At 36.7% G+C, this 27347-nt stretch overlaps 1 protein-coding gene across 1 annotated transcript in view; it reads left to right on the forward strand.

Moving 5' to 3' along the window:
* Positions 1-14768, forward strand: part of LOC138704861 (uncharacterized) — a 63538-nt gene extending 48770 nt beyond the window's left edge. Inside the window, exon 9 of the transcript XR_011333453.1 lies at positions 14553-14768. The gene's annotated coding sequence lies outside the window, so the exon portion shown is untranslated. The remainder of the gene's footprint in view (positions 1-14552) is intronic.
* Positions 14769-27347: the final 12579 nt, after the last annotated feature.

A 27347-nucleotide genomic window follows, 5' to 3' on the forward strand; every position in this document is an offset into this window, starting at 1 on the left:
ACAAACAACTCAGTGCGACCAAGCGCTGAGCCGTAATAGTAGTAATAATGATAATAATAATAATAATAATAATAATAATAATAATAATTATTATTATTATTATTATTATCATTATTATTATTATTATTATTATTATTATTTTATGTATGGTATTCTGTATCTAGGATTCTATCCCCCCCCCCTCATAAGAAGTCTTAATTCTCACTCTGCTTGTAACATTGGCACAGTGAATTTTTCCAGCATCTATTTATTACGCACATATCTAATTATAGTGAAAATTCACGCTATTAGTGTTAGCCTGGATGTTAGTATTTGTTAATTTATAACGATTTGCTTATTGCAGTTATTTTGCTGTTCGTACTATCGTCTCTTTTTCTGTTCAAATCACGTAGGATATTATGAATATAGTGCATGTGAGACTTGCATTTAAAATTTATAAATATGAATACGCAAAGAAATGGCAGACATGTAGCAGAAGTAAAACGAGAATGATAACAAAACAAAAGTGTAAGCTTATAAATAATTACAAATATCCTTAAACTATAAAATTTTGCTCATATAATAGGCTCAATTCTTTGATAAAAGAAATATCATCAGAATAACGATTTTACTGGGGTAAACTATAATAAATAATACCAATGTGTACATATTCATTGTACGTAAAGTATTTGTTATCTTGTGAGATAATGTGTCATATGTTTGAATTTATATCTCGAGCAGTATAGAGAAGGTTGACACCTCTTTAAAATGTAAATAAAAGTAGATTAGGGAAGACCAGCGTACGGGAAGCACACGAGAGAAAAGAAGGATGCAACTTGTTACACTTTTACTAAGAAAATAAGCTGCCAAGAAAGGTTGCATTATGCAGAATAATAATTAACAGATATTTCGAAACATATTACATTAAAAGGATTACGTTTGAAAATTGATTCAGATCTTACAAATTCCATCGAAATGTCTCCTTTAGTAGATGTGGAGCCGACACATGTGTGAATATGTAACGAAAATTTATAAATGAATTCCGAATGAGAAGCATAAATAAATGAAGAATTCGCGGGAAAAACGATGAATGTCACATTTCTGTTAAGGATTAGATCAGGGGCGGCTTTCGAAGGGGGGCTGCGGAGCTGCAGCACCCCCAGACATTTGTGGCTCTTGACTCGTTTTATGTTGTGAAATACATTTATTATACAGTCTTTATTTAGCGGCTCTAATTTTTTTTTTTTTAATTTCGCTTTCACTGACATGCACGCAATCAGTGAAGTCACTTCCTCCCCTGGTGCAGCCAGAGCGAAACGAGAGACAAGGACGGATTGGTGAAGCCACTTCCTCCCCTGGAGCTACCAGTCTTTTCTCGGATGCTTTGCGCGTTAGTTTTACCTCTCCCCCTGCTGCCCCTCGCCATGAAAACAGAGTTGCAGGCTCTGCAGAATTTGCAGCAGTTTATCAGTAGCGCGCAGTTTTAAATACATTTTCTTTAATGTTGTGAGTATGACAAGTGCAACAATGTTTAATTCTGTACAATATTCAGTTCAGCACCTTAACAATTCAGGAGAAATGTCAAATTAAGTGCCCATCAGTCGAATCTCATACTGGAAAGAGCCGATAAACAAAATAGCCTACAAAGCTCGCATATTTTTTGCTAATTTATCCAGTATCCCTGCTTTCTTCTCTCGTTCTCCACACAGCCTGTATTAGTGTATGATTTGAGGCTTTCTCGGCGTTGGTTCGCTAATATGTTTTCGCGGGATATCAGCCGAGTTAAGATTTTGGAATGCTCCAAGCTTTCGACTGCTATCTCTGCAGCCATCTTCAGGGAAGTGATGTCCGAACGAAAAATCGAAAAATCGAAGGAGAATTGGGAGGAAAATTTAAAAGGTACGCAAAACGCGTCCTTGCAAGGGGTTGGGGGCTGTACAAAACTAAATATGTGAGCTCCAAGCCTGTTGGCCACTAGTCTCACTCCGGGTTACGCTGCTCCCCTGAAGGAGCTCTAGAAAATTTTGAAGGGGAAGCCGAAATTGGACGTAACCTGTTAGGTACCACATACGCGAGGAGGGCTGAGATTGATCAATTGATCACGGAACGGGGCGAGGAGGAGTTGGCTGGTGTTTGCCGTCAGGATGGCAAGACGCCGTCATCTGTTGTTCGATGACAAAGCAGGTGAAGGCCGTCGGAAGAAGCGCCGTGAAATCTAAGCTGCAATTTGAGATATCCCTGTCCTTTCAATTTGCGACTTATTGAGTGACCTCATATGTTTAATAGACTATTAATATTATCTGAACTAGGGCATACATAATTTATAATAAAGGTGGAATATATATGGGGAAGGGCATATAGGTCCGTGGCCCATTTCTTATAGGGCTCATCCCGACATTTGTCTTACGCCTGAGGAAAACCACGGAATACCTTAGGCAGGATGAGTTGTCTCATATAAGAGACTAGCCAATTTGGCTATTATGTAGGAGGTCATGAGCCTTGTTGATTTGTCTCAATTTCGATACCAGTCATTTGGCTATATGATGGCTCAATTGCGAAGAGGGGGGAGAGATGTAATTGTTAATTAAGGAGATTCATGGGGATATGAGTGCAGGTCCGTGGCCCATTTCTTTTAGGGCTCATCCCGACATTTGTCTTAGCGCCTTAGGAAAACCACGGAAAAACCTTAGGCAGGATGAGTTGTCTCAATATCAGAGACTAGCCAGTTGGCTCTTAGGTTGAATGACTCTATGAATCGATGGATATATACTAGCCAATTGGCTCTATTAGATTTCCATCGATCAACAAAGTAGATAATGTTATGGAGGGATTTTGTTTAGCCCAGTTAAGACAAGGTCATTTTACAGCGGTTGCACTATCCAAGGAGTCTCATGGAGTTGAGCCGTGGCTACCAAAACCTGGGAGTAACGCCAGCCTCCCTGTCCTCCTGTCTCAATAGTATAGCTAATGGACCTGTCTGGTGTCTACGCCGTAACCTAGGATCATACTGGCCGAGGCCAGATATGAGCGGGTTGGGGTTAGCACGAGCTTCCGCATACAGGTTCCTAGCCAGTCGAGCAATGAACTCGTCTATGGTTGGCAACTCTAGTTCATCATGGAACTTTCTTCTCGAGGCGACTCGGGGGAGATGGGTAATGAGTCGAATCACCTGGTTTTGGACAACTTGGAGTTTACGGAGATGGGACACTGCCGCAAACCCCCATGCGGGTGCGGCATAGGTAATGACAGAGCGAATGAGGGCCTTATACATGGTAAGTCCTACCCTCAGGTTGTCAGGAGTTAAGGCCGCCAGAATGGGATAGTGTCTAACTATCAGGCCGTTGGCCTTACGAAGAAGGGATTGGATGTGATCTCGGAAGTTGAGATGAGAGTCCATGATGATCCCTAAATATTTAATTTGGTTCATCCACGGCATTTCTCGTCCGAAAAGTGTGGGTGGTGGTGGTATGTCTTCGAGCCTCGCTCTTAGTGAAAAGAGTATGGCCTGACATTTCTCTACATTGACCTTGATTCTCCAGTCGTGGAACCACGGCTGGAGGTGATCTAAGATCGACTGTAATCTACGGGACGCTAATCTATAGGTTTTGCCCATCGCCAAGAGGGCAGTGTCCGAACAGAAAGTCGAAAGGTTATATAGATGTTAGGCTGTCTCAGGTGAAACGGGATTGGTTGGCGGATCAGCCAATCCGGGGCCGGGAATTGTCATCGCTCGTAAGCTCCGCCCCTCCCGGGATTCCTGCGTGAAGTTTGGCGGGCGGCGAGCCCTGTTCCGCCGGTTGGAATCGGTTGCCGTCCTCGGTCCGTGATCTTCATGACCTTGATTGTAAGAGGGCCTGAGTTGGTCTAAGGCCGGTGTCCATGCCTGACTGAGCTGGAGTCCACTGTCTCTGTTAAAGTTGTTTTTCTCCAGCTTGATCTCTATGGCCTCCTTGATTGTACGATCCCAGTAGTGGCTTGATTTGTTAATGACCTTGGTGTGGTCAAACAGTATTTTATGCTCCTTTTCTATGCTGTGTTGCGCCACTGCAGATTTTTCCGGGTAATACAGCCTCAGGTTCCTCTTATGTTCTTTGATTCTGTCTTCTAGTGTGCGGCCAGTCTGCCCTATGTATACTTCGCCACACTCGCATGGAATCTTATAAATCCCTGGAGTCCTTAAGCCCTGACTGTCTTTAACCTGACGTAGATGACTCCGGATTTTGCTCTGTGGTTTATGGATGGTTTTGATATTTACCTTCTGGAGGATTCTGCTTATTTTGTGTGACACGCTCCCGCAGAATGGAATGAAAGCTTTCTTTGTCGGTTCTTGCTTGCTGTCTAAGTCTATTGTGTTACATCTCGTGGTAACTTGTTTGAGGGCTTTGTTGATGTCTCTCCGGCTGTAGTTGTTTTGTTGTAGTGTTCTACGAAGATGGTCCATTTCTGCAGGCAAGTTGTTGATATCGGAAATGACTATGGCGCGATGTAGTAGACTAGTCAGGACGGACTTCTTCTGCGAAGGGTGGTGGAGGCTGAGTGCATTCAGGTACAGATCTGTGTGCGTCGGCTTTCTATACACGCCATGTCCGAGAGTACCATCTGCTTTCCTGTGTATGTGGATATCCAGGAACGGCAGTGAGCCCTCTGACTCCACCTCCATGGTGAACTGGATATTCGCGTGGATGCTGTTGAGATGTTGTAGGAACTCTTGTAGCTTGTCTTGTCCGTGCGGCCAGACCACGAAGGTGTCGTCTACGTAGCGGAAGAAGTGGCTCGGCTTGTGTGTGGCTGAGTCTAGGGCCTGGTGTTCGAAGTGCTGCATGTAAAAGTTAGCAATAGCAGGTGACAGCGGGGAGCCCATTGCCACGCCGTCGGTTTGTTCATAGAACTCACTGTTGTACGTGAAGTAAGTAGTAGTCAAGGCCAGTCGGAAGAGTTGTAGAATATCATCCGGGAATTGTTCCGCTACCAGTTCAAGAGCCTCTTTTATCGGAACCTTTGTGAAGAGTGAAATTACATCGAAGCTCACTAGTAGATCTGATGGGACCACTGTGATGTTCTCCAGAATTCTAACAAATTCTGTAGAGTTTTTCACATGATGTTCACACGTTCCAATCAGGGGTTGGAGCATGTTGGTTAGATGCTTGGCCAGGTGGTATGTGGGCGACCCGATGGTGCTAACAATGGGTCGTAATGGTAGCCCTTGTTTGTGGATCTTGGGGAGCCCGTAAATCCGAGGTGGTGTGGCCGAGTGTGGTAGTAGAACTTTTATAACCTCGGCAGGCAGCGAGGAAGATTTCAGCAGCGTGGTGGTTCTTCTTATGATCCTGTTAGTGGGATCACGTGTCAGTTTCTTGTAGGTCGTGTCTGCTAGCAGTTCAACAATTTTCTGGTGGTACGTTGAAGAGTCCAACACCACCGTAGCGTGTCCTTTGTCGGCCTGGAGAACGACTATACTCTCATCTTCACGTAGCTCCCGGGGCGCTAGTCGTTCATTCCTCGTGATATTGGGTTTGGGTGGTCTGGCTGTGTTGATTATTCGGCAGACATCTCTTCTCACTTCTTCAGATATTCCAAGAGGAAGAGAGGAGATAGCTTGCTCCACTCCACTGATAATGTTCTTGACTGGATATTTTCTTGGAGCTGGAACGAAATTTAGGCCCTTGGCTAGTACCGATATGGTGTCTTCGTCCAATGTTTTACTTGATACATTAATGACAAGTTTGTTCTTGTCCAGCGGTTGGATGCCTGGCTGTGAGGGGGCCAATCTGTGGAATTTCTCCATTTGCCTCCCTCTGACTTTCTTCATATGCATCTGAACCTGGGCGGTTAGTGACCTGTCGATCCATTCTTGATCAGATGGTTGTAGCCTCCCGTAGCATTGTAAAGCTCCCGTGAGATGTTGTTGAGTTCCAGGTATGTGTGATGAATTCTCTCCAGGTTAAAGACAGTCAGGGCTTAAGGACTCCAGGGATTTACAAGATTCCATGCGAGAGTGGCGAAGTATACATAGGGCAGACTGGCCGCACAATAGAAGACAGAATCAAAGAACATAAGAGGAACCTGAGGCTGTATTACCCGGAAAAATCTGCAGTGGCGCAACACAGCATAGAAAAGGAGCATAAAATACTGTTTGACCACACCAAGGTCATTAACAAATCAAGCCACTACTGGGATCGTACAATCAAGGAGGCCATAGAGATCAAGCTGGAGAAAAACAACTTTAACAGAGACAGTGGACTCCAGCTCAGTCAGGCATGGACACCGGCCTTAGACCAACTCAGGCCCTCTTACAATCAAGGTCATGAAGATCACGGACCGAGGACGGCAACCGATTCCAACCGGCGGAACAGGGCTCGCCGCCCGCCAAACTTCACGCAGGAATCCCGGGAGGGGCGGAGCTTACGAGCGATGACAATTCCCGGCCCCGGATTGGCTGATCCGCCAACCAATCCCGTTTCACCTGAGACAGCCTAACATCTATATAACCTTTCGACTTTCTGTTCGGACATCACTTCCCTGAAGATGGCTGCAGAGATAGCAGTCGAAAGCTTGGAGCATTCCAAAATCTTAACTCGGCTGATATCCCGCGAAAACATATTAGCGAGCCTGTATTAGATTAATGTGTTTCAAAGACAATTCCATCAGCTGGGGCAACAAGATGGAGTTTTAAAATACGAACAGTAAATGTTTTCATGAGAATTTCTAGAATGTTTTCAAACCATAATGGAATCTGAAACATCTAACATCACAATAAATGAGGCAAGCGCCCTGGTGCGTACTCTTGAAGATCCTGAATTCAATTTCTGGCTCTTTTTTTTTTTTTTTTTTCATTTATTGATGTATCATGTAGATGTAGATATATTATAAAACCAGCTACAACATCGCCAGTTAGATATTTCTAAGGTTCAAATCTGCAAATAAAAATTAAATTATGGTTTATTTAACGACAGTCGCAACTGCAGCGTCGCCGGTGTGCCGGAATTTTATCCTGCAGGATTCTTTTAATGCCAGTAAATCCACTTACATGAGTCTGTCTCATTTAAACACACTTAAATGCCATCGACCTGGGCCGGGATCGAACCCGCAATCGACTATGCTACCGAGGCCGACTCTGCATATCAAGCTTTGTTAATGCCATACAGACAATACGGAACAGTGCACAGTTGAGCAGCGAGATCTGTGAAAATGAAAACCCTAAAAAGCGTCGTAAGGTCGAAGGGATTCAGACAAGGGTTGCGGCAGCCAAGGAAGTGTGTGACCTCATTATCACATAAGCTAACACCCGATTCCAGTTCATAGATCACCTGATATTATCTTCTCTTCTGTGTCAAGAAAAATTTGAAAGCTATAAAAGCTCATTTCCTGAAAATTACCTAAATGCATATGTGAAGCTTTTTCCAACGTTCGATGAAGACAAACTGAAAACGGAACTCACTGTCTTGTATCAGAGACAAGAATTCAGAAATATCAGTGACGCAGTAAAGCTCTTGCAGTTTCTTCTATCTGAGAACTTGCAGGCCTCATTTTCAGAAGTTGTGGAACTACTACGCATAGCTATCACCATACCAATGACAACTTCCGAACCAGAACGTTGCTTTTCGTGTTTGAAGAGAGTAAAATCCTATCTCAGAAATACGATGAGAGAAGAGAGATTGACCGCATTAGCTATGTTTTCCATTGTAAAGACTATGTTAAACGACATCGGATTTTAATAAGAAGAGGATTCAAAAGTTTGCAACCTACAAGACAAGGCGCATGGAACTAATCTTTAAATAAGGTAAGTTGCATAGTTTATTTTTTATGCAGCCCCCCTGAATTCAATACCCACGAGCCGCCACTGGATTAGATAATGATCTAATTGAGTCTATAACTGCAAGATGTAGTGCTGTTTCTATAGAAAATAAAGGAAAGGATTACTGTATTCGTGGTGATAATTCTCCTTTTTACCATTTTTCATAAGAACATTAAATTTCGCAGTGATCCATTTAATTAGATAATGACATCAACCTTAAGAAAAGTGTGACATTCATCGTTTTTCCCGCGAACTCTTCAAATGTTTCACGTCCGAAAACTTGATTAACTCGAATGATACTAATTCAAATGCTGATTATGTTTTCTCTGTATATGAAGCTCACTCCTCGTAATAATAATAATAATAATAATAATAATAATAATAATAATAATAAGTTACTTGGTTTCTCCTGCTTGGAGATTGTAAGTGAATTGAATATTGCAGACCTGTTTGTGATGTTTCTTCCTAGATATATTTATTGAGTCATTGTTATGTATTGTGTTTTACTTTCTCATTATGTGAAGCTAAATTGTAAAACAATTTATCGCTTCCAAATTAATCTATTTCGAGTTTTCAATGATAAAGAAAAAGTATGTTTTTCAATACAATTCGCTTTGCGATTCCGTATTATGTTTTGTACTGTCATTCTCCCCACACTATTGGAGAGATTTTCTTATGTTGATCATGAAAGAATAATTCACATGAAATAGAATATAGATACAATGCTACTTAAATTCATGTATATTGACATAAAAATAAATAAATATATAAATAAGTAAATAATTAAATAACAATAATGGTAATTCAATATCGGTTCTGACGATTATTTTCTTTAACATTTCTTGCACAAGACAGCAGACCTTTCTTGTATTTGGTGAGTTGAAGTATTTTCCCATTGAGCATTTCAAATGTTAGTTGCCCTATTAAGAGCTTGAGAGGACGAGAGAAATAAATTAGGAGTGTTGTTAATTTCTGGTTGTGCTTCTCTTGGTGTCGAAATTTAAGTTTTAAACCAAAAAGGTACCTTGTTTTGAATGCGGGGAAACAAAGAGTTAACTTATTTCGTGACAATGCAATTCATATTTTTGTATTATATTTTAAGCAGTACTAAATAAAACAAGACACATAGAAAAATGTATATTAGGCTATATGCTAGAGGGCAAAATCATTAAGAAACACTTAAAACATATAACTACAAAGTCTGTGTCATCTTTATGGCACCGTTTACTTTAAATATGGACTCCTCCTAAAGTGAAGTAGTTGAAGTGTTTACATCTACGATGTCTTATTAGTTTTTCCTTCCACTATTTCCAGATGTATGCAAAATACTAACATTAAGTTATCTCATACAACACTTGTTTGTATGCCAGCAAATCACTTCCGATTTTTATCAACTTATTGTTAAATATCAAATTTACTTATTCTACATCTTGTTATGTCTAAAAAAAAGTATCTTTTAACACACTGCTCCGCCGAATTAGTAGAATGCATTTGAGTCTAAAGAAAGCAGAAAACAGTACAATGTGGTCTGGTGTTGTGACGAGAATCCAAGCCCCCACATACCGGTAAGGCATCGTGTCACAAAACATTTACGCGTAAGTATTTTGACAACGCCTAGGAAACGGCGCAAATATGAAGGCTATTTCTGGAGACTTTAAGCTACTGTAATATTCATTCATTCATTCATTTACTTATTTACTTATATATTTGTTTATTTACTTATGTACTTACTTATCTACTTACATATTTATTTATTTATTTTTTATTATATTTTATAGATAGGTATATTCTAGGAAATAAAATGTTTTTGTACTTACGTTGTATCAGATTAACTTTTTAATTAGCAACTCTTAAATACACATTTCCGTATGATCTATGTTTTCCTGACTTTCATGCTCTACAGCTTGCCGAGTGCAGGGGGCTTGCTCTGCGTGTTAATATCTAAGTAGGTGAACATTGACTTTCTTCTATATCGACGGAGCATTGTGTTATGAATGGTAAACTTATTCAGCGGTTTAGAGCACTGCGCATTTGAAGACAGGAAATAATATAAACTTGCCGTGACACCCTCTCACTGTTGTCACCTCACAGTTAACTAACATATCCATAAAACTATTAAAAATGTACTGTTGTAGAAACAATAGGTGCTTGAAATAAACTCTTGTATTGAACTTGGCTTGAAAGTTTTGATAATTGCATAAAACTGCTGGAAACTAAAAATAGGCCTACATCACAAGAAAAATAAAAAGTAGGACGTAAACTGCAGGTCAGTGGTACTCAGTAGAAATCGGAGTCGAGCCAAAGTTAGAAATAATAATTTTCCGAGAGCCACAGTGCGTTTTACAGTATTAAAACTAGAAAAAAATGCTCAAAAATTTAATTATTAGATAATAATAATAATAATAATAATAATAATAATAATAATAATAATAATAATAATAATAATAAATATAAAGGATTGTCAGTGATGCGCGCAACATGGGAAGCCTATCTGCAGCCACTCAACATCAATACCAAGCTAGAAAACCTAAATGACCAGCACGTTAATGCTGCACGAGACTACAAAACTATAAGAACTCGTTGCTTGTCGGAATTGCAAGTGAGCATAGATAAGGTTACAGAATCCGTGAAACAATAAAGGCGACATCTTCGGCACCGTGAATTTAAAACCTCATATGCATAACCTCAGAAAGGAAAAATAGTTGCATTGTTTGAAGAAGTACCTGCAGCCAACTCGTGGATCATCAAGCAGAAAAATATACATTTAGCATTTTATCGCGGATTAAAAAGCTACAGTGATATACGTACTTAATATACTTTTAAACACAAAATTACTTATTTACAGCATTTTATCACATTTCGCATTTATCTTCATTGCGAAAGTCCACCATATGTAATACATCAATTCATTATGTTATGCCCAAGGGCAGGTCTTTCACTGCAAATCCAGCATTTTTCAATCTTTCTCCATATGCGTTATTGTAAAGGTGAAATCCCTGAGTTCGTGTGTAACATTATTAACGTTTTCTTACATAAAATCTAACAGTGGATATTTAACTGACCATCTTGATACAATTTTCATCCTGTGCGGGTAACGACCTGAAGTTTATGAACACTTTATTGTCCTAATTCCTGACTATTTTCCGTGTGCTATGTAAAGATTATTATGATTACTGCAAGAGTGCTGAAATGACAGCAGCAGAGATGGATGTCCCGAAGTAGTATATACCAAATAACACTTACCTCAAGTTCCGTTTGGTCGCCAATTTCCACTTAAATCCTCCAGAATCTGGACGTGCATCTGCAGCTTGGAAAATCGATGACTTCTATTCGAATGTAGATGCGCCAATGATTTTTACATAATAAAATAATATAAGCCGCTGAATTTAAAGATTGTACAAATCTGGATAAAATAACAAGTAAGGAAGCAAAATACAGTAGGCTTAATGCTTTCAAATAAAACAATGGCAACTGTTTGCAATTGTATTATGTTATTTCAACAACTTCTAAGGTCGATGTTTTTTGGAACACCGAAACAACCAAAATTGAGTTCTCAAAGATGTTTATAAAACAAAAGCAAATTCTCTCGTCATAATTTACTTCCTACAAAAGTTCATTTTATAAAGAAATTAAAAAAAGAAACATAATGCAACACACGCATTCCCGCCAATACTGTATACAGTTTTTGACACTTAATAAAATACATCTTAACTACAAAAAATAGAATATATTATAATATAAATTAATATGTAGTCCATAATGTCGATTATAGTAAACAAAAGCAAATTGTATCTGATGATGCCGTAAATTGGCGAAAACGTTCATATATTATTATTATTTTAATATTGAACATGTATTAGCAAATGTTAATAAAATTGATAAGTCATAAGATTGAAAAATTAAAACATTATTTATTGTATTTAATAATTGGCTTATCTGAAAATCAAACATGACTTGTAAAAAACAAAAATAGGTAGATGATATTCGAGTATTTGATAACAAAATCATTATTGTCGGTACCAAATTATGGTGCGAAGTTAGGATTTGATGCAAAAGAATATTACCATTGCTTAAAAACAAAATGCAACAGAAATGAGATTCGAAAAAAGTCTCATTGCTCATAGTCGAACAAAGAATTTAATTTACAAGAAGTTAAAACTATCTCAAAACATAATATTTCTAAACTAATTTGACACAACACTCACAAAGATTGGCAATGAATTTATTCCAAGGAAATTATTTAATATCGAAAGTCTAGACTCAGATAGTGTGACAGATCTTAACGTGTAGAACTCACTTCATTTATTTTGTAATGTTGTGGTAGTGATAGTGATAATGATGATGATGATGATGATGATGATGATGATGCGGAGGAGGACGACGATGGCGATATATAACATGTGTTAATAAGTTTCTAATACATACTGCTTTACTCTGTTCAATATCTCTCGCTTTGCAACCACTGACCTTCTTGCTGTCTAATCTCTATCTTACGTACGACACACGGATTTTCTGTCACCTCATCATTAAAAAAGAATCTTTCTTCACACCTCTGTAGGAAAATAATTTGCATCATCCTTCATGCTTACTATAAATTCAGAAGAATCCATGGAAACGCAACTTAACAAATGAGCCAATATCATAGCACCGTTTCTTAGCTCCAGCAACTTGATTATTACAGTAAGATGCAGTTATGGTTTCAGAAAAAATAAATACCTTAAAATATCATTTACAAGCCCAATTAAATGTATGTAGTCTACGCAAATTGGCTTGTATGGCACATGCAATTTCCGAATTGCAACTCCATTGCAGAGACCTCTTGTAATATCTCTTTCTATATGCTCTGTTGTTAGACGATTAACTGAGAGAGTTATTGATGTAAAAATTAGACAATTCGTCCTTTTGAATGAGAACCAAAGGGGTTTAGTCAGTCAACCAGGTACTTACATCAATATTTCGTTAGTTGATGGTTGTTTACGACAAGCTAAGCAAGATAAGAAAGATCTTACTATCGTCATGTTGAATATACATTAACTCAGGCTTTTGACATCGTAGGTCTTGAACATAGAACGAACACTTAACACGCAGCCTTTACCGACTCACCTTCGCGAATTAATAAAAAGTTTAACCAAAGGAAACTTCACTACCATCCATTCTTCAGGTTCAAAGTCTGATCGTATCAAACTCAAAAGAAGAGTTTTTCAAGGATCTCCATTGTCCCCACTCCTTTTTAATTTATCCATTGAATTAATTATTAAAGAACTGACAGAAAAACATATCATTAACCAATATGGTTTCCAAATTAATTCCGATTTAGACAATCTTACTGTATCAGACTTTGCAGATGACCTAGTTGTCATTGGTAAATCCATTAACGCAGCGCTATGCGATTAAATACAGAGAAACTGTTTCGAAAAGGAAATCAGGTTGTAATAATACACAAACTTTATTTAATATCAGGTTTTCATAATTCACAAACTTTATTTAAGAAGACATAATGAAAGAAACGAAATTTGTATGTTTTAGAGAAAAAAAAATTCGTTCTTACGTAATCATGATACACTACCCCGTGTGGACAATGCTGTCTCGCCTCGCGAGTCATGGTGAAGATTAGATTAGATTAGATTAGATTAGATTAGATTAGATTAGATTAGATTAGATTAGATTAGATTAGATTAGATCTTTATTAGCCGAATAGAATTACAAGCATTCATGGCGTCGTCAGTACACAAGAAAACTGACATAACATACAATATAATACAAAAATAGACTTAATTCTAAATAAATTTAACAGTGTAATATTAAGTGACATGCAAAAAAAGAGAAAAAAAGAAAAAAAAATATATATATCTCTAGGACAAGCTTGATCTTCAGTCTCCACTGTTCTATCTAGTATCTTCTCTTTTTGCTTTTCCCTATCTTTTCTTCAACTCTGAGTTACCTGAAACATAAATGGTCAAGGGCAGTATCAAGAAACGTTAAATTCTAAAATTTTAAATTTAGGTATTCATTTGTGCAAAATGGCATATGTGTTAATAAAATGTTCTTTGCCTCTTTTTTTTAAATTTCTTATGTTAAGTTCTTTGATTTTCTGTGGAAGTTTATTATATAAATTGCTGCCTCTATGTGATATGCTGTTAAGACTTCTGGTAAGCCTGTGGTAATTCAGAAACAAATCCTTTTCAAGTAGCTTACCTTTATGAATATTAATTAACGCCGATTTCTGAACTGAAAAATAATTAATTCAGACGCCCAGAAATGTATTTTCATGGTGTAGTCGTGTTGTTTTAAGTTTTTAGAATAATATTTTGATAAATTTAAATATGTCGATTCAGTGTGCTGTATGGCAGAGGAAATAAGGAGTCCAAGAACTTACCTGGGATAATCTATCATGGATATGTATGAGAGACTAAGGACATTATATACATAAATATCTGGGGTTGTTATCGTCTGTAGTTTATTAATATTTAAATTTAACTTGTATTAGGCCTTACGCCTTTCCAAAGTATCCTGATGTTAAAGCTGTTCGGACACCTCGTATTGTCGTTGCAGCACAATTTGTTCCAATCACTTCGGGGAGGAGGATAGATAGTTCGCACGACCTTTTCATATGTGTGTCAGAAAGGGGGTTGTGCTGATATAATTGCACCCTGAAGAACCAAAGGTTAGTTAGATGAGCATTACACTGATAGTTAACCATAATAATATTGGTATACAGTATCTATTCGCTACTGTGTATAAAGTAGGCTCATTATGTTATATGAATTATTATTTTCAGGAAAGAAGAGTAAAACGGGAGTTTGCTGAAATCTTTCTCTCCCTCTCTCTACTGTGACAATTGTAGTCGAAGTTGGGACCTCCATTATGTCACTGGAAGCTAATACTGAAAATGAAATTCGGGTTCTGTCGAAGAAGAATAAGGAAGTTAAGGAAAGGGTAGTTTTGTGTACAAAAAGAGAATAAGACATTGCAACAGTATAAATGGTTAGTGGTGAAATCAGTGGGTGATTTGAAAGATGTGTTGGAAACTGTGAAACAGAAAACCTTGTTTGAATACGAGTTTTGTGATACGTCACGTTCCATTTCAAAGATTTTTGTATCTCTTCTCAAGAGACATGTGAAAGGTTAATGGTAAGAAGAAAAAGAAACAGTGTGATGAAAACGTACCGGTAACAATTAATTTTCTTTCCACTAACACATATAACTTTTTTAAAGAATTTAATACAGCTCTTCCTAATCCTCAGACTCTATAACAAATGGTACAGTATCGTAAATGTAGTTCATTGTACAAATAAATAAGATATTCATATTCTCAGCATAATATAAATAAATACAAATAATTGTGTTTTTCTATGTTTATTATGTTGTAGCCTATAGTTTGAAACTTATAAGTCATCCAATTTCTTAATAAAAATATAGCAGTGGATCAAACACAAGAATCAACAGTTTAATAATACTGAAAAGGTAAGTAGTTTACATAATTTCGTGGTGCAAAACATGACTTAATGAAATATAACTTTTGTTTTTCTTTGAGAAGTTTGTTACTTCATTACCATGAAAAGAAAAAAATGTATATTGCACAAAACTGCAATAAGTGTATTTGATAGACTCTTTGATGCGAAAGTGGCTCTGGAACTACGCGTTTTCAATTTTTTTCACGGCCTTAAGTAACTATGAGAATGTGGTCATAATATAAGGGGGGGGATGGAGCTTTTTTCATAGCACCCAATTATATAAAATATTTGGCAAAATTATCAACTTAAGACGCAATAGTTCCAGCACGAATTACTAGGGAAATGACCAACCAGTTTTCATAGTATTGCATCTTGGACCTAACGTGTGTTATATTTGTAACAAGTGAGGGGGGCTACAACAATGCATTAAAATACGGAAGAATCAAATTTGTACAATTTTAACAAGTGTGGGCTACAACATCGTATTAGAATGCACAAGTATCAAAAGATTTTTATCCTGAAAGTACAATATCTGTGGCTGCAAACCAAAACCATGTTTTTACCACATTACACATCTCGCAGAAACCAGTGAAACAAAAGAAAATTGTGCCATCTTTGCTGCAATTTTTCTGGAGAAATACCATACCACTATATTAAACGGCATACAGGAAATTGTATTTCACTTTATCACGAAACGGAATGATACTGTTCACTTTTTCATGAACATGAACAGCATTCTCTTCAGTCCAATAATGCAACCCCAGCATCACGAGTACAATGAAGACAACTGAATCCTTAATAAATTATCGTGTTGACTAGCAAGTAATACATACAGTAATATCTAATATAAAATCTTATCTCTTCATTGTTAAGTATGATATTATGTGATAATAAAGTCATAATTTCATTCATAGCCAATCTTATGTTCATTGGCATTGCAAATCAGAAACCTAACCTAATTAACGTCTGATTAAATCGATTGATATTTGCTTCCAGAGTTCTTCTTTTATTTTTAAGACCTCCCCGGAATAAGGACATAAAACCAAAATGTAAATTCATGTATCAGTAGAAAGGAAAATTATTTCAGGAGCATATTTCATTAGTGCTATATTTACTATCACAATCATTTCACTACACAGGGATAAAAGTTTATTCAACCATTTAGTTCAATTTATTGTTATAAATAAATGCTTTAAAATTTGTTTTCCTACCGACATCATTTATTTTAATAATTTGATGTTACATTCCTTTTACCAGAGAGGTCTTCAATTTAGTATTACTATAGTTATCGTCTCGTGTGTCATACGTATTTGTATGACACCAAAAAATTTCAATGGTCGATCTGACGTATTAGAACAATTTTGCTAAGTTTTCTGAATTTAAAACAGCTGAAAAATATTTTCCCGATGTCTATGTGTGATCGCAATCGTTGACAGAGGTCGAATGTGTCTTGAAAAATTCGCTGGGCTAGCGATCAGAGCGAGAAATGTGTTTACCTCGCGCGAGGTGAGCGAGAAACTCATTGTAGTGTGTGGCGTTCCATTTAAAACAATGCTTTCGATTTCACGCATTTCTCGGCGCACATTTCACATTACACATCTCTCGGTATAGTGTGTAACCGGCCTCACGTGAATGGATGAGGAAGCATGGAAATTGAAATCCATCTAGTGTGATCATAAGTAATGTCACAGAGCGAGGTGCGATGCGAAGTTAAATTATTACACTTTGGTACAGATGCGTTTCTAACATTTTACTAAGCCAGTGTCAGGGTTTCAGATTTCACTACTGCTAATATATAAATATATACAGCAGTTATATATTTATATTATTTATGAATTTATAATGTAATTATTATTATAACTAAGTATTAAGGAAAGTAAAAATAAAAATTAATGACTTTAGTTTTTTTTTTTTTTTTTTACTACGTAACACTGAGAACAAAAATTACACACTACACGTTTTAAATGTTACCGTATCTTCACGACTTTATGTACCAATAGTGTTGCATTCTTGTATTCAACAGCTGTTTATCTAATAAACATTAAGCTTGAAGCTTCTGTCCGCATACAGCAAGTTTCCAAACCGATTGGAATGTCATCTATTATCTATTGAGAAGCATGTGTGCTATGATGTCGTGCAGATAACGTATTTTAAGAGGAGTCCGAGTTATGAGTGCTCCAACGTATGTGGCTGCTTGGGGAAGAGGGAGAGTACTGTATCGCTCTTTTGAACGACTCCTCAAATGGAGCGAGAGTCAAAGAGATAGCTCGCATCAGTGAACGATTCCGATACATCTCAACTTGTAACTTATTTCGGAACTGTTGTTTGGAACATAGTATTTTTCCGGAAACGGAGAATTCGGAGCTGTTCCGGGAAAACAACTTTGTCCATCACTATTCTGTACTCTTTGCTTTGATTACACATTTCTGGGCGCAGTGTGTGGACAATGCTGTCTCTAACGCAGCGTTGCCAACCGTGGCCGAATTCGGCTAAACGTAGCTTAATTTTTAGTCATGTAGCTTGTAGCAGAATGGTCGTAGCCGAATGTCAAAATGTAGCCGAACTGAGATTCGATCGAGCGACCATCTGTGAATACTTAAATTTTATGTGTAAACACTTTCTTTTAACAAATTTATTTTGTCATACTAATACCCACCAGAATTTCCTCACTTCCTCATTAAAATTACGAAAACATACCGGTAGAAACTTTGTGTCACAGACTGAATTCTGAACAATGCGACCCGCATTTATGGCAAGGATAGCATTGCTATTTTCAGTTTTATTTTCCTATTATGTGAATAGCGCCTATTACCTAACTCACAATTTCTGTACTCGTGAATTTGCAGACACCCGTCAGGCGGTTTATTAGGGGTCGCCTACCCAACAAAAGTAAACCAGTAACCTGACAGTTCCTCTGTTTGTGAACTTCCCGGCACACGGCAGAGTTTTTATTAGGGGTCGCCTACTCCGCAAAATTAACCGTACTCCGACTTCAAATAAAAAGAAACTAAATTAAAAAAACTGGCCCTTCCCACGCATATCTATCCCATTGTCCACTTGCTGCGACACTTTGTCCAAAACACAGTGTCCATGTGTTTATACATATTTGTCTACGTATTTATAGGGTACATATTTACAGTTAAAATTTTAGCTAGTGTTATCAGAAGGATCGACTAGATTTCTTAGGTGAGATACTTTCCCTTTTTCATACTGGTGCATGGTTTGTAGATTGGGTTGAGCAACGCTTTACCAAACCTATAGAAGTGTATGGATGCTTAGGCCTATGTATTGATTTTTCGGTTTGTAAGAAATAATAATGATTATTATAAATAATAATAATAATAATAATAATAATAATAATAATAATAATAATAATAATAATAATAATAATAATTGTATTCGTAGCTCTTTCGAATTATTTTTATTAAATTAATATAATGGGCAATGAAACAATCGTTAAACGCAGCACAATGAACAGCATAATATGTGCAAATTCTTCAAGTTTTGAGCGTAGCTTAATTTCAGTCTTTGTAGCTGAATTTCGGGACGTTTGTAGCCGACTCGCTCGTGTTCAGGTTGGCAACGCTGCAGTCTAACGTCTTTGTGCTGCCTCGCCTCGCTCACGCACTTCTCGGCGCACATTTCACATTACACATCTCTCGGTATAGTGTGTAACCGGCCTTTAGGTTGCATGCTCAATTGTCTTTGATACAGCAGCGTTGCTTCCGTGGTGGAAGAATTATTCACAGCCTACTATATACAGTCACGAAGCTTAATACTTACTAAATATGCAAACATAGACATTTGAAATATGCATCCATAGATAGTTGCTCACCACCAGGATCGCTACTATCGCCTCATCACAGACTCTTTCCCTAGCAGACGATACGTGTTCTTTTGAAAAAATTAACACCTTCCTTCCAATATTGAAATATGAAATACATAAGGTTTATATTTTATTTTCATAAAATATATATTATATTCTATAAACTCACCTTCCTGGATCTTTCGGAAGAAGGATAACTCTAACCCATTTTTCTTACAATTTAGTACAACAAACGTCTCCTTGTCCCATATTATTATTCAAATTATTGTATTTTAGCCATTTATAGTTATTACAAACGATAACGAATATTTCACAATTTACATAGCTTTTCTCAAAAATGCGAAATACGGCACAGTCGATTTAGACCAGGCCGTGAAGTTTGTTCGGGTTTTCTATTTCGGTATATGGAGCTCAGTGAAATATTATATTATAACTTTATTGCTTATCATTGCTAAGCTTTATTTAGTGTAATGTGTTATAAGTTCCGTTTACTTCTTGTTGCATAATATGTTGCAGAAATAATTACAAAACTGTGTTATTTTAATCTGAAGAGAATTTTACATGTTAACATAATCTGTTCGCGTCAACATTTCAAGTTTAGAATGGAAGCTATTTTGAGGTTCAATAAAAACGAATTTATATTGTGATTTTAATTTAGCACATCTACGTTCCTTAATTGTAGACAGAAAATTTACCATACCACTCCTATGAAATTAGTATACATATGATTGTGTTACTTCGTCTCTTAGGTAGTAGATAAATACAATAATTCAGTACTCAATTTTAGTATTAAAATACAGACAAATAGAATGTGACTGGTGTCATACATGGCATTATGTTTAATTATAATGTATAATTGCGAATATAGGAATATAAGTTAAATATAGTAAACATAACCTATAATATCCATATGACATAACATACATATGTAGTGACAGGGCATTGGAGACCGCTAAAATTAGACAGAAAGGGGCAACTGGTACAGTATACATAACCTATAATTTCAACATATCTAAATATCCGTGCGGTGCAACTGAAAATTATTGAATCGTGCATAAATGAATGTACAAGAATTTCGCAATATTTAATCGAAATAAATGGAGGTATTAAACATACGAACAACGTAATTTCCACACCAAAAATAATATTACACCTTAACTCGCAAGGAATTATGTCTGAAGTGACCCCTAATCATTGTTTTAAATTTTATTAATGGAATTACACTACATTTTAGAGAAATATATGTTACTATTTATGCATCCCAATTAATTTATATGGTTGAAACGCCACCCTTCCTGATCGGGTTAAGCCTGTATTAGATCACGATGGCAGTGACACAGTCTATTGTTCCTAGTACTCACAACGCTCCAAGCGGCTAGCAACTATCGCGAGAAATGCAACTCGTTGGCAAAAAAATCATCTCAAGCTTCGTGATTGTATATAGTAGACTGTGGTTGCTTCGTTTATCGTTGCTCCAACATGCACGAACCAAGACTCGCAATCATCGCCTACAATTTCTACCACGGCCGACTTGATGCTCGCTTCGCTTCTCCATTACCGGCATTGACAATTCATTTTGATCTCTGTGTTAAAGCTGTAATTGAGAATATATGAAATTCCCGCCAGATGGCACTGACTGCCAAGGTTCTCTGAGGAATGTGTGTATGGTTTCTTGTACGATCATACTTAGTGATATTGTGCTTCTTTCTACTGGTATGTGAGTTTATTATGATGTGATTAAAAATGACGTATTATTGTGTACCATTGTGTACTTCGAATAGAAAAAAAGAGTGGAGGAACAATATCATTCCACGAGTTTCCGAGTGACAGGGAAAGATGATTATGTCTCGTGACCAGAATATTGTACGAAATGGAAATATAAAAATTGGAGATTTATCCTTCGAAGAGGTAGAAAAATTCAAATATTTTTATTTTGTTTTAGCAGGTTATTTTACGACGTTTTTCAACATCTTAGGTTATTTAGCGTCTGAATGAGATGAAGGTGATAATGCCGGTGAAATGAGTCCGGGGTCCAACACCGAAAGTTACCCAGAATTTGTTCATATTGGGTTGAGGGAAAACCCCGGAAAAACCTCAACCAGATAACTTGTCCCGACCGGGAATCGAACCCGGGTCACCTGGTTTCGCCGCTAGACTCGCTAAACGTTACTCCACAGGTGTGGACAAAAATTCAAATATCTTGGAGCAACAGTAACTAAGATAAATGACACTCGGGAGGAAATTAAACGCAGAATAAATATGGGAATTGCCTCTAATTATTCGGTTGAGAAGCTTTTGTCATCTAGTCTGTCTACCGGTTGTTCTGTATGGTCTTGAAACTTGGACTCTTTTTTTGAGAGAGAAACAGAGGTTCTGATGCTCGAGGATACGGTGCTTAAGAAAATATTTGGGAATAAGGGAAATGCAGAACTGCACACATTGTATTTTTCACCGGACATAGTTAGGAACATTAAACCCAGACGCTTGAGATGGGCAGGGCATGTAGAATATATGGGTGAATCCAAAAATGGATATAGAGTTAGTTGGGAGACCGGAGGGAAAAATACCTTTGGGGAGGCCGAGACGTAGATGGGAGAATAATGTTAAAATAGATTTGAGCAGTGGCGTGTGGTGATAAATAATCCTGGTGGTGCACAAATATTTATGGTGATTATGATTATGATTATGATTATGATTATGATTATTATTATTATTATTATTATTATTATTATTATTATTATTATTATTATTATTATAGGCACTAACTATTACATAACTATTAACATACGCTACGTAGGTATAGATTTACATAATTTTGTTAGTCAAGAAATTGCAGTTAATCAGTTTCCTAGGTAGGTCCAGTAATAGCAAAGTAAAGTGTTCAATTTCTATGCAGCACACCGTAAATAATTTGTTTTCGCTATATTGTGTTTTATAACACAGTTCACGCGTTCACAAGCATTCGATACGTGTGTCGTCTCATCAGCCTTAACTGCTAAAAAGTCAGCAGCTTTCTTTATTTCTTCGAAATCTCATCATGGCATACATCAAAATTGCTTGAAGGACTTCGTTCTGTACAGTGTTTGACGTGCTCTTAAACACTGTTCCTCTTTCCAATTGTTCCTTAAGAGTGGGTTTAATTCGGAACTGAAATTGATGAGGCCAAGAAAATTACTAGCGTTTAAAGATGAGTTCCGTCTTCGTGACCTCTTAAAGTCAACTCAAAGCTCCACAAAACCGCACGCACATATCTGTGCTTGGTAGCTTTATCATTGTGAAGTTCAACAATCCAATTGAATCTAATTGCGTCTATATGTTAGTTTGACCCAACACTGCTAATTTAACATTATTGTTGATGTGTGCAGCTGAAGAATAGTGTTTTTTAATTCCTTCATTCATGTGCTTCAAATCAATCATATCTGCAGAACGATAATCAAAATTATGTAGTTACTACGCAAAGTCCTAAATTCAAACAGAAAAATAAATAAAATTCATAAAACGTACTTGTTTTTGTCAATAAATGTTCGCCGTCGAACAACAGGCAAGGAAAACAAAATACAGCGTATTTTATATTGCAGCCGCATATTGCATTTTTCGTAAGTCCGAATGCTGAATTTTCTAGTCACTTCTCTATTACTGTTCTTCGTCACTTATAATTTTAATTCATGTGTAGGTCTGCCCATCTTCTTTATTTTGATCTTTTCGTGTAAAGGTCTTATAGAAAATTACACAGATTTTGCACACTATTCATTGTAGCATTTATGATGGGACGAGCTTGAGAACACATCTGAAAGTGCTCCTAACCCCTCCTACGCTCACTGTAAACCTACCTACCATGCTCCAAAGCCTGCCAGTGAAACAGTACTACTGCGCATGCTCGAATGGAGCAGTGTGCCGCAAGTGTCGAGCGGTAAATATAAGTCCCAGGCGTCAACAAGAACAGTACACAGGCATGCATGCAGTGTTATTTTTACATAGTATTACAACAAAGAATTAAGTCGCTTACATAGTCTACTGCAGCTCATTGATATAACTTATAAAACATGTGTTATTTGAAGAGGTGGTGCACTGCTCCTGTGCTCCTTAAGAGAAATCGCCACTGGATTTGAGGGAGGTGGTATATGATGATAGGGACTGGATTGATCTTGCACAGGATAGAGACCGATGGCGGGCTTATGTGAGGGCAGCAATGAACCTCCGGGTTCCTTAAAAGCCATAAGTAAGAAGTAAGTTAGAGAAAGATGCGAGAATGGCTTAAAGTGATTTCACGCCAAGACTTTTTTCCAAAAGCAACTCCCCATCTTCAGTCGTTTGTAGTTTACATTTCATGGAAGAAGATTATTCTAATACTGGGAAATTTAGACTGTTAAAACCAAATGCTGTGCCAACAATATTCCCTCATCATCCTAGGTATAAAGTGACAGATATCAAAAGACCATGACGAACAGGTACTAAAACTGATCTCCCTCCACCTAAGAAACGCAATTCTTTTAGTAATATTGGTTTTTCACTATTTGAACAAGACGTTCCAAGTGGCTCAGCATCAGTTAATGACATTCTATTCTTGCCAGTTGAAAATGACCATAAAGCGACGCAAACAGACATTGTCAACTTTGAGGAGCTAAAAAGAAATATGAACAGATTGCATGTGAAAATTACACAACTTAATCAGGTGTTACAAGAGAAGCAAGATGAGATAACGAAAATAACCGAAAAACTCCAACTAATTGAAAGAGATCCGTTACACAAAGAACTGGAAAATATAAGGAAAGAGGCCGATGAAGGCAGTAATCATGCAAAATTTATTCTAGATCAGCTGCTTAGTCATCGAAAGAGAATATCAAACAAGAATATATTAGAAAATTTGTGTTCGGAAATTGATCCGTTACTGTGTAGATGCACTCTCTTGCAATGCCAATTTGTGATGAAGACGGCCAAGAACGACTTGCTAATATCATTACTGTGAAATTTGTTAGGCCACTTCTAGATAACATGGCAGCAGCTTTAACTGAAAAGCTGGTTCCTTCGAAGAATGCGGCTTATAATCCACTGAGTCGCAAAATCTTGAAACTATGATTCTTGAATCTGCAATATGAAATGGAATGTATCAGTGCAGCGAGTGAAATTATAAAACTTAGTACAAGTTATGGTAAATAATTACCCAAGTGATTATTTTGAAACATCGCAGTTTAGCCTAGTCGTGCTACCCAGTGAATGAACTACAAAATTACGCCTCTGGATCATGTTACTTAAACTGAATAGGTTACTAAGTGTTATCTTTCCTGCTTTTAAACTCACGCTTCTACCATAATTAACAGAACTAAACATAATAATACTTATTATGTTCTTATGTATTATTTATAAGTGTTATTATTACTATTTAATCATTTATTTTAATTCATATTGAGTATCTCCTCTGTGGACACCAAACCTTGGCAGACAGCGCCTCGTGGTGGAATTGAGAAACTAACCAATTTCAGAATAATATTACTATTATCAAGGCCGTATACAAAGAAGCGAAAGGAACATTAAGTCGGCCGTGGTTCTACAGAACAAGTTCCTGCGAACAGCAACAAATGCCCCGTGGTTTGTAAGAAATCAGCAACTGCATCAAGCATTGGGAATTATTCCACTAGAACAGTACATCCATTCAATGTCAAAATCTTTCTTCAACAAACTTCTTGGCGTTCCTGGAACTGTGACATATAACATTGGAGCAAGAACTTGTCAGCCATCTAGACTTAAAAGGAAACTACCTTAGGACATTTTTCTTAGCGATACAGACGACTCTTCATAAATTTAACACAGAAAATCTTTATCATACTTTTATTCTCATAGTTCACAAAAATTATTAGGTAATTAATTTAAAAATAAATTTAAGTAGAGGAGCCTTTACAGCCAACCTCATCATTATATTATGTATGGGATATTCCATAATTTGAGAGTAGCTTGTGTAGCAAGTTTGCTGGTCGACCAATAAATAAATTAGAAAAAAAAAAATACAACTTTCAAAATGATTCAGGAGCAAACGACTTACAACATACAAAAAGCTATTATTCACTAAGTAATTACAAAACTGTATTTAGATTTGTCAATATTTAATTCTAAGAAGTGCAGCGAAGCGCACGGGTATGGCTAGTTAATATATAAATTTTTTCGTGATCTGTGGTCGTGATCAACAATTTTTGACAGTGCACAGTACTGTGGACAGTGGAGTTACATCAACGAGTCAAATCATTGAATTGAATTCATGACAAGAGCGATTCATTTCGTTCGTCGTATAAAAATAGCACCAATGAGCTTAATTCTAGCTCGTTGAGTAGCACAGTCAGGTATATGCAATCACGAAGCCTGAGTTGTGTAGGAACAATAGACTGTGCCAGTACTTTTGCTTTGTCTGTAAAGAGGGGATAGTAGCGACCGTTGCTTACGAGATTACACAAGCTGGCGCATAGAGCTTGAAAAACGAGTCTGAAGTGGTTCCCTCGTAATGCCAATTCCGCCGCTCGGAGCGCTGTTCTGCCCTATATATTCATAGCAGAACACTTAAAAGACATTGACATTTGGGACATTTAAAGGACTCACCATTGCTTATTAAATGCTTCGTACAATATTTTATGGACAATAGACGTAATTTGCAAACTTCTACTCCTCAATTATATTACAATAAAAGGCTGTCATTCTTGATATTAAAACATATTACATATAAACTGAGGGACTGTCTGCTCTGTACTTCAGTTCATACACCAAACATTTCCGGAAATAAATTAACTTGACATCTTACATATACGCACTATAGCCTACCCTTTTCACCTAATATTATTAATATTGTTATTAAATAAGACATTGCAACTAATTAAGGTACTGCATTATCTTTAATTTCCTTGAATTCATAATTAAGCATTTGCAAGAACGTGTAACTTTTCCCTCTCTTTTAAAAAAATACGAACGTCACAATAATTGAGAAGTATAATTATTACGCGATTTTTTCTTGCAGTGGTGAAAACATTTCTATAGGCCTACTGATTAATCTATTGAGCATAGTAATAGTAAACGCTGTAGTATTCTTTTCTGAAGCCAAGATTTTCGCAAGAAGTGAAGTGCGACACATGTAAAGATGAGGAAATGTCCCTCTTTCTTTTGGGAAAACTTGTGAAGCCACTACTGGACAATATTGCCAAAGATATTTCCAGTAAATACGCAGTGATTAGGAAACTTAATCAGAAGCCCCTAAATAGAAAAGTGCTGAAAGTGCAATAAACTGGGCCATTTCTTAATTACATATAGAACACTGGAACTGACTATCTACAAGGACCTTCGTGTTATAAATATTATGATTATTTCAGATTGTGATACAGTTATAAGCGTACATTCCTAAAATTTAAAAGTAACAATGAGGATGCCCTATGTTATAGGAAAGTTTTAAACGTGTACATTTAACTTTTTTATGAATGATTTCCTGATCAAGATTTTCATTAACTATGTGCCAAACTTTTGAAGTGAAGAGTGCAGTAAGAAACTGTTGGACATCTGATCAGTATTTTAATCATGTGCTGGTTACAGTACATTAGATGTCTTCTTGAATATACCTGATGAGGTATGTATATGAAGTTTGATCGTCAGTATTCAAGTAGCCTACTTATGTATGTAATTTTTATTATCTGTACAGTAAAAATTTAGCTTACGTGATAGTATGAAGTAATCTCTCACGAAATAACAAGGAATTTAAATATTGAAAACAGGGTGATAAGAAGAAAATAATTTTTACTTCCTTTCAATTACTAATGAAACCTGGTCACTCACCATTCGCAGTTGATTTCTATGGTTACAGGTCTATTCTTCATATTCTGTAGCTTTCAAATAATTTCTAAAATAAATATTACGCCAACTTAGCTCTTGTAAAACGAAATTTTCACTTTCACTTTCAACGGAACACTCACTTATATTCAGTTCTTGTATCTTGCAGTAAATTATCATTTGTGATCATCTTTCCAATATAACCTCCCATTGAAACGACCACTTAAAATCATGAGCTAGAATTTATTATTTTAAGAACATTTCCACGTACATACTGTTATAATTGTTATGAACCACAATACAAAAGACAACACTGTGAAATTGGATTAATTTACCAAGATCAACATCAATACCGGGAGTATAAAATCACATATAGGCCTAGGCTATATTATTTCATTACTTTATGGTCTTAATTAGAAGAATTAATTTTGAAGAATTTACAAATATGCTCAAATAATTTATGACACCTCTTATAGAAATGTAAAAATATGTATGT

The sequence above is a fragment of the Periplaneta americana genome, chromosome 8, assembly GCF_040183065.1.
Source record: "Periplaneta americana isolate PAMFEO1 chromosome 8, P.americana_PAMFEO1_priV1, whole genome shotgun sequence".
Classification (NCBI taxonomy): domain Eukaryota; kingdom Metazoa; phylum Arthropoda; class Insecta; order Blattodea; family Blattidae; genus Periplaneta; species Periplaneta americana.